Source organism: Tauraco erythrolophus, chromosome 8 (assembly GCF_009769465.1).
Source record: "Tauraco erythrolophus isolate bTauEry1 chromosome 8, bTauEry1.pri, whole genome shotgun sequence".
In the NCBI taxonomy this organism is placed as follows: Eukaryota; Metazoa; Chordata; class Aves; order Musophagiformes; family Musophagidae; genus Tauraco; species Tauraco erythrolophus.
The window spans coordinates 14,109,473-14,118,626 of NC_141472.1; positions in this window are offsets into that span (position 1 = coordinate 14,109,473).

A 9,154-nucleotide genomic window follows, 5' to 3' on the forward strand; every position below is an offset into this window, starting at 1 on the left:
TGCCGCAGGGTGGGGTTACGGGCGGGTGGCGCGGCGGTCGCCGACCCTGACCTCAGGCGGCGGCGGGCAGGACCGGGCGCTGCCTCTGGGCAGGGCTTCCTGGCCGCGCCGGCGCTCCGGAGCGGCCGCGCTCAGCCCCGCTGCGGGGGAAGCCGGGCGGCTCAGGGAGGGAAGCGCGGCGCTCGCCGGGCTCGGGGGTGGCTGTGGGGCTGGCAGGGGCGCGGCCCTGCCCCGGCCGCCGCTGGGCGAGGCGGGCGCTGTGAAACCGCCGCCTGGCGCAGGGGGAAGCGAGGGCGCTGCTGGAAAGGCGAGGGACGAGTGTAACGGAACCAGTGGGAGCTCCCCTAGGGGAGCCTGCGGGGCGTCCTTCCCTCTCATTCCGTACTGCTGTCACGGGCGGGCCATTTAACTCGAGATACGCAATCGAGAGCTGCCTCCGTCGCTCCAAACGCTGAAGTAGGAGCTGCAGCCCCGCGTCGGCAGAACCGGAGTAACGTGCGTTCGCCGTACCTGGGCTTTGGGTTCAGAGCCTCTGCGCTCCCTCAGCTCACAGGCGCGTTTTCCTGTTTTTCTTTCTCCCCTGCATCGCTCGCTGCATCTGAAGCTTTGGCCAAGCTGGGATGAATGTGTCAGTTCAGCTGTAAACGCTGTCACTATCTGCAGTACAAAAAAAAAAAGGCTGCGATACATAAAATGTAGAAATGGAAAAAAAGGTTATGCAGGGACACTGAAAATGAAAGCAATGTTAAACTACATAAGAAAACAAACAAATCTTGTTTGTAATGTCATTTGAACAAACGCAGATCATGGATGTTTCTGTCGGCTAGCTATGCCCCTTTGAACAAATTCTGCAATGATTTGGCTTTAGTGTATCACGGTTGGTAAGACTTCATTGTTCAGCTTAGCTTTTGTGGTGTCATATTCCAACCAACTGAATAAATCGTCTGGTATAATGGAATGAAGTGTTGCCTTTCCAGGTGGGAGAAGGAGGTTTGTAGCTATTACAGTGCTGGCCAGTATCTTGAAGCACCTGTGTTGTGGTGTTTTTTGGTTTTTTTTTACTTCTTCCTGCTCTGTCACAGATTTCCTCAGTGAAGTTGGGTAAGTCAAGCCCTGATCCTCTGAAGGTGCCCAGTACCGGTAACTATCTCCTTTTGTCTCAGTTTTTCATCTTTAATAAGGAATTACAGTATTTCTTTACTTCAAGCAGATTTTCAGGGTAAAAATTTTAAAGATGAGGAGTGGCTTGGATATTCGGCAGTGGAGCTTGTTACTTTTTCAAGTGTTGCCTTGAATAAACAGCATACATAATTTAAATGTGGGTATAATCAAGCTTAGCTCCTTGATAAACAAAATGATCAGTTTCTGATACAGTACTTCACTTCCTTACAGTTAATTTCAAGCAATAATTACATATTAACATGGAACTACCTTTTGTACCTGACTGTGTCAGCCACCAAAGTAGGATTCACCATGGTAGAAAATGTGCTTGTAGCTGAATTAGCTAGTCCCACTCTACACTTCAGAAGCTTTGATATGCTTATTAGACACAGAAATCTCTCTCTCTCCACTGCCTAAGCTTTCAAAGTATCAGATAGAAAGTAAGCTTGCTGGAGGACTTTCAGAGTAACTACTCTGATTTGTGGGAGTTTGAATGCTGACTCTGTAGCCTGAGGTAAAGTGAAAATTATGTGAACTGGTTCCCCTCTTTTTTTTTTTTTAACTCAAATCCCTTACAATAGTATTTCCTCTCTCACCTGTGCAATGTAAAGTGCAATTGCTTCTGGCTTGCTTTTTTTGTGAGCTAGTTCAGCTGCACACAGCTGAGCTGAGATCTGACTAGCACAGCTGTGCTCCTTTACAACAACAGACAATTATTTCTTCTACAAACTGCCAGGGATTCATGAATCCATTCCTTTTTACTTTCTGCACTTATGCAGTTAACTTGCAATTAAATTGTTTGTTCAGACTGGTAATAAGATCTCTAAACCATGAGTCAAAAAGGAAAACTTGAGTTGGAATGTATATTGCATATCATCCTCAGTATGGAGTTTGAAATCCATATGCTGCTGGAAGGCTCAATAGAGGCAGGCCTGCCCAGAGCTGTAGGGTTTTTTTGCGTATGTGTGTTAACCGAGAGGAATGCCTCACAGTTGTGACGGAAGACACATTTATCACAGGTTTATGTATGATCTTACATTGCTACTTTAATTTTCCTAGGATAAATGGGTCTATATGACTTTTCCCATGATCTAAAGCGGTTCCATGTCTTATTTGGTAAGTTTGCATTTAAAAATCTTTGGCGGTTGTACCTTGTTACCGAGTCATACCTTAATGTGAAAAAGTTCTGGTGAAATGTCTTGCTCGAGGGGGTTTCCACAGTGCTGAGATGTTTAAACTTTGTTGTATGAACTTTTGGTGGAGACTGTTCAGTATCTCTTCTCTCTTGGGCTGCGATGTATGCACTCTGCTGTTTCTTAACTTCTTGTTTGACTGACTTGTAGCAGAAAACTTCCTGAAGTCCTGCTTATAGGGGCTATTTTTGACATTTTCCCACTGCCACATTTTCCAACTCCACTAACATTCACTTGTTTCTGTTCTCAAGGATTGTTCCTGTATTCTATGAACACCAGTTGGATCAATCAGACCGCAAGAGCTATCTCAGAGCAGCATCCATGAATGCCTGGTAAGAGGAAATGAAAACATTAAGTGGCAATGTTAAATACAAAGGTGGTACATATTTAGGGGGTATTTCTAGAAAATGCTAACAGCAAAAATAACCAGAGTACTCCAGGGCTTCCACTTTGGAAGAAGACTATAGGTAACCAAGTGTTACTCTTAATCATGTACCAGTTTAAAACCAAAACACACACACACAAAAAACAAAACCCAGTAGCTCACAAAACTGAGTCTTAGGTAATGGTAAAAGCACCAGCTTGAGTGTTGTGACTTGAGTGCTTGACCTTAGCATTCTAATAAATATTTCTGTGTTAATTTTAAACATGTAAATGTTTTAAAAATTACATAGTCATTCTGAGAGCTGTTTTTTTCTCACTGTTAGGCTGATTCTGACCTAGCCTGGATTCCTCCATCTACAGGAAGGAATGAAATGGTACTTCATATTCAAAGGGGCTTATAAAACTTTTAGATGTTTGCAAATCTCACGGCCACTGAAAAAATTTGTTATTTTTACAATACTTGTGAAAACAACACAAGGGTTTTTTTTTTGCTGCCACCTTTCTTTCTGTTAGCATTTAATGCTATATAAAATAATGAAGTACCTGTAACAATAGAAACTTACGTTAATTAATATTATCCTGAATATATGCTCAATGCCGTTGAGTTTCTTACTGTCTTGGTCTGATACCGCGGCAATTTGTGAACGACTGAATGGATGAACACAGGAAAAGTGTGATTTACTCAGAATCTACATGATCTGCTATATGAACTACTCACTTTAAAGAGTCTCAAGCAATAAATGTCCATTGGAGAGGAAAACAATATCTTCCGCTTGATGCTATTAAGGAACAAAGTAAATACAAAAAAACCCCACTATTACGTTGTACCTTGCCTCTCATTTCCCCACTTCTCCTTTCTCTTAAGTGCTACGACAGCAGTTTTTAGCCTAGAGGACGGGTAGGATCATGGGAAAGCATTTGAAAACCATTGTTCTGAATGTCTCTGACACAAGGCAGATACCTAAGTAGGTGACTTACGTACCCTGTCTTTAATGCTAGTAAGTAGCTTTGCTCAAGTATATTAGGTTGTCTAGTAAACCTCTAAAACAACTAAGCTAGCTGTAATGATCTCTCCTGATGATGGTCATCCCTATCCTGTATAAATGATGGAAAAATTCAGAGATACTACACAACACATCCAGTGAGACAGACCTCAAAAGACTATAAGAACCATACTATAAATAAAAACTATTTGATGTAACAGACCAGTAAATGCTTAAGGATTCAAAAAAGAAAGCACTGAAAATTGAGGTGGTCTACTAATAGCCAGCCAGCAGAATAACATTTAGTATTAACATAATTAAACTATCCAGAAACCTGAGATAGGACGAAGGAAAGAATATTGGGTTCCTGTGGAAACCTCGATCATTCCCAAATGAAAAAACTGCTTCTACTCCATAAATTAGTTACATAAATGTATGTACTTATCCAAAAATCACATGAAGTTCCTGAAAAATGCCAAAAAAGCCCATAGGAAATTACCTGCAATTTAGTGGTGGTTTTATTTTGATTACAGAATGCACCATTACTACTGGATTCCCACAAATCCAGATTAATTAAATCTGTATTTCTCCTATCGTGAAATCCACCTGCAATAGATGAGATCAGTAATACAGGCTGAAATCTTGCCTCGTGGTCTTAACAAGGCTTTTGAAGTTTAGGTCATGGCAAAAAAATTTGACACACTAGTAATAAAGCAGTAAGTAAAGGAATACCTACATCAAAAATTCTTAGGAAAGAACTCTGAACCTTCAGAGTGGCTGCTTTCACTCACTGTAGCCTTAATACCATAGTTAGTGTTGATTAACCACATTAGAAAAAAACACTTGAAAATATTTCCTTTTCTTAAATACTACAGATTTTTTTCCTTCCCACACTTCTATATTTTGAAATGCAAAAGATTCTTTTGTATTCTGCTAAGAGAAACACATTTTCCATCCAAGTAATTTTTTTCTTGCAATGGTCTAGTCTCTTTGCCTAATCTGCTAGCCTATTACATCAATTAGTTACAAGTCTAATTAAGATTTCACAGTGAGCAACACCTTATTTTGTAAATGCCCCAAAGCCAGAAAAGCTACATAACACCTGTTACCCATCCAAAGATCCACTGAAATGTGAAAACACATTAAATGTTAACACCAACTTCACCAAAGTGAAAGATGCAAAAAAGATATGCAAGAACATTATTATCATCATTGATCGTCATCATAGTCACTACTACTACTTCTTTTTTTTTTTTTTCATCACACCTGGAAACATTATCTTCCCAAGTGAGATTCCAAGTAAGATTTTTTTTTTTCCTTGTCTCTGCACCATTTATCTGTGTGAGGCCTGCCTTTATTAATCTGAAAAGCCATGCTCTCTTCCATTTTATTGAATACAGTACAGCAAATCAGTACAGGAAACTGTCTTAGCTAGGCAGGACTCTAGATATCTAAAGTTTGAAGAAAAGATTACATAAATTAAAATACAGAATTAAGCAAATAGCCTTGTTCCTGTGTAGGAACATAGGGGATTTTTTTTTTCCTTTTGACTGGGTTTCTCGTTTTGATTGCAGCTACTGAAGAGGCACGCACTAGCTGCACTACCAAACAAAGGGAAGAGGCAGAGGAATCCAGCTCTGCTCCCACTAAGAACAAAGCCTTTTCATCCCCAGATGAGGTTCTCTCCTTGCTTCCCTTCCGCAGGCACACCAGCCTGCAAAGACACCCAGTAAGGTGATCCAAAGAGGAAGGGGTTACATTTTGTGAACGAACTGCACGACAGAGTTAGTAGGCTGTTTGCAGTATCTACAGACGACAGATGTGCGCACAAGGTCTGAGAACAGGATAACCAACCTTGAAGCTGTCAAGAGTGATTAGCTGAGAAACTCCCTATCAAGAGTTGTTTGTCCTTGAAGGGGGAACATCCCAGAAAATGTATAAACTTTGTTACCATGTTTCGGATTGTCAGGATGTGCAGCAGGAACTGGGGGAAAGGTAATTCCGGCAGGGGGAGATGGCGACCACCGACTCCCGGACCGCCGACCCTAAACGTATGCCGGACTCAAAGAAAGGGGCGGAGGCGCAGGACTGAGCGTGCGAACCGATTTACATGCCAGGCGAGAGAAAATTAAGCGTTTAAGAGAATAACACTGAATATGTAGATATGCCAACGATTTCGGGGAAATGTTATGAATATGTACTATTACAATGTGTAACCAAGTCATATACATATATATATATATATATATATATATAACCGCTATAAAGCGGCTCCTTTCCCCCGATCCCGTCGCCGCCGTGGGGGCTGACAGGCCCGGCCCGCCCGTCGCCCGGCCCCGCCCGCACCTCCGAAGTCAGCGTGCTGCCCTTCCGCTCTGCCCCTTCCCTCGGCCGAGGGACCGCGGCCATGCTCCCCGCCGCGCAGGAGGGGAAAGGCGGCGAGCGGCCGGGGTCTGGGGGCCGCGGGCGGCCCCGCCGCCTCCTTCGGGCCGAGCCTAAGATGGCGGCGCCACCACAGCTCCGCGGAGGCCGTGCCGCGCCGGCGCGACTCCCGGCGGAGGGCGGGCGCGAAGCGGCCGTGTGAGAGGGAAATACGCGGAGCGCGGAGGGCACGGCAGGAGGGATCGGGGAAAAAAACGCCCCCAGCAGCACCTGCCGGAGAAGCAGCAGCCGGCGAGTTTCATGCGGCAGCGCAACGCACCTCGCCCCTCCGGGAGTTCTCCTGCCTGCCCTCCGTGAAGGGAGCGAGCAGACCCAGGGGCACACAGCATTCCCAGCACGGGGAAAAGGCTTTCTCCAAGGGTCTGTGGACTTCCAGGTCATTATCAAGCGCGAGCTGCGCTGAGGAATACAACAGAACCTTCCACACCACTGTGAGTAAAAAGGACAAGGCTTAGCAACCAATGCGTACCTGATCATTTACTCTGTTGTCCCAAAGCCTTCAGTCATTTAAGTTGTTTCTGCCGCAAACACACAAGCTAGCAATTCTGACCTAACCCTCCGCAGCAATACCAAAAAAACTAAGACGCTTTTCAAATTAATGCCACGTGGCTTCACATTGAGAAAGCTGAGTTGAGAGTAAAATTTAAAAGAAAAAAATCCCTAGAATTTAACCGAATTTTAAATGACTGCTTTTTAGGAAGCAAAATAAGAACAATTCAGCTTAGAAGGGAATGTGGAGGCCCGCTGAGTCCAGCCTCTGCTCTGGCTGCCATGGGGCTCTGTCCACCCCAAGTCTGGAGCCGCTCCAGGGATGGAGCTCCCACAGACAAACCCTATGGGCCCCCCTCAGCCCATTCCAAATCCTCACTGTCAAAGCTCCTGTGGCAGCTAATGGTAATTTTCCTGATGCTGCCTACAACCATTTCCGCTTACCCTTTCACTATGCAGCTCAAGAACCTGAGTCTGACTCTTGCCTTCTTTGTAATCACCCATTAGGTGGTTAAAGACAGCGATCAGATTCCCCCCTTAATATACTTCTTTTTAGGTAACTGATGAAATACACTTTACTTGCTATTTTTCAGAGGTCTACAGTACCATTTCGATTGCACAGAAGACCAGTACAGCAGCAGGAATCTGATGGAGAGAAAGCAAAGCCATATTTACAACACTGCCACAAATAAGAAATGTTTTCCCACAATCACCTGTTCAGAGCTTGTATATTCTACATAATATTAGCATTGGGGAACAAATTAGACCGATTTATTTTTAAACAGACTAATCATTGGAAACAGGACAACGTAGTACAATCATTTCTCACCTAGTTTAGAGCAAGTTGTTTAATTGTTCATATATGTAAAAACAAATGGCACTAACATCTGTAATATTTTTTCATTAATGCAAAAATACTGCATTAAAACACATGGTGTGGAAACGCACAAAGATATTTCAGTTAAGGCTTCTACAGATTTTGCATGTTTTGTAATTAAACGTCAATTTTGTAAGCTCGTTCTAAAACCTTCCAAGTAACTAAACAGAAAAGCTCAGTTATATTCCATTGTAAGGCTTAATGGAATGAAAGTACTTTGTAAAATAGGTAATTAGCCATCAAATTGTTTATTAAGTGTGATTTTAAATGGCAACCTCAAACCACATTAATTTAAGTATGCATATACTCAGACCCTTCCTAAAAGATACACTTGAAGGCAAGCCTGGTTTGAAATACTGATCCCATTAAGTTCATTAACTTAATCCCTGCTCAACTATCTAAATGAACTACTGCATTTCACAATGCGAACAAATCTGGCTCTTGGCTAGCATCACTTTGTCCAAGGGATACTTGAAGCCCTATTCCTGGTAATAATGTCAGAAATCAAGCGATGATGTTATTCAAATTTTTCCTGTACTGATTTGATGCCTTAGCACAGTTTTGCCTGAGCTCCATGCTTTATGGGCAAAATTATACTTCTTACCGTGCCAAGATGACAGAAATGTCAAGCAGCAAAGAGAAGCCATATTAATCTCATTTTTAGGAGCCCAACCAATTCTGTAAATCAAACACACCAGATCTGGAGAAAATGTGGTGGCAACCTACATGGGAGCACTAAGTAGTGCCTCATCCCCCATGTCCTACAGCCACATCACAAGAACCTCCAGTGCCACACTGAAGGGGAAGTGGCACTCGGAATCTCTCCATTTTAATGTACAATGCAGTGCCAGTCATAATTTAGCTCTAAAAGAGCCATAAAAATTTATAAAAAAGGTTAACAGCTCCTTCCACAACAAAATGAACGCCCCAGAATGCAACCAGCAGCTGTGGAATGTCTTTTAATTCCGGTTAGGATTCTTCCCACCCCCACCCCCCACCCCCACCCCCCAAGATTACACAGCATTTTAAAAACGTCATGAAACACTGAATTTTTATTTACTTAAATTTGCTGGATGGGCATAACATAACTCAGGTCCCCAACAGGGCAAGCAGCAGCCCTAGTTACTCCGCTCCCATCCTTGTTTTAAAGCAACTCGGGGTAACAGCACAGAAAGTCACTGGCTCTTTAACATCCGCCTCCAAGTCTTTTATCGGGTACTCCGAACTTCGCTCTAGGAAGCACTGTAATTCTCCCTGGATCTTTAACAATGCACCATCCTTTACAACCACACTTAGACACACACATTAAATAAACAACGCAACATCAATGCATATTAAGTAACATGTACAATAGGTTTGGGGCTTTAGGTGGTGTCTTCTTGAGAAATGGATTTCAAACTAGCTCTTGTCCACATCTACTACAGAGATTGTTTCATCCTGCAATACCCTGTATTTATTCATATCTGCAATGCTTTCATTTTGCCACTTACATATAAACGACTAATAATGTTTGGCTATCATCATCAAACCCATCAACTGCCACTATACTACTATCACTACATAGAAGGCGGGTTCTTGCAGTTTTGTTTTGCTTTAGTAAGCATTTTCTTTGTAATTTTAGAAAA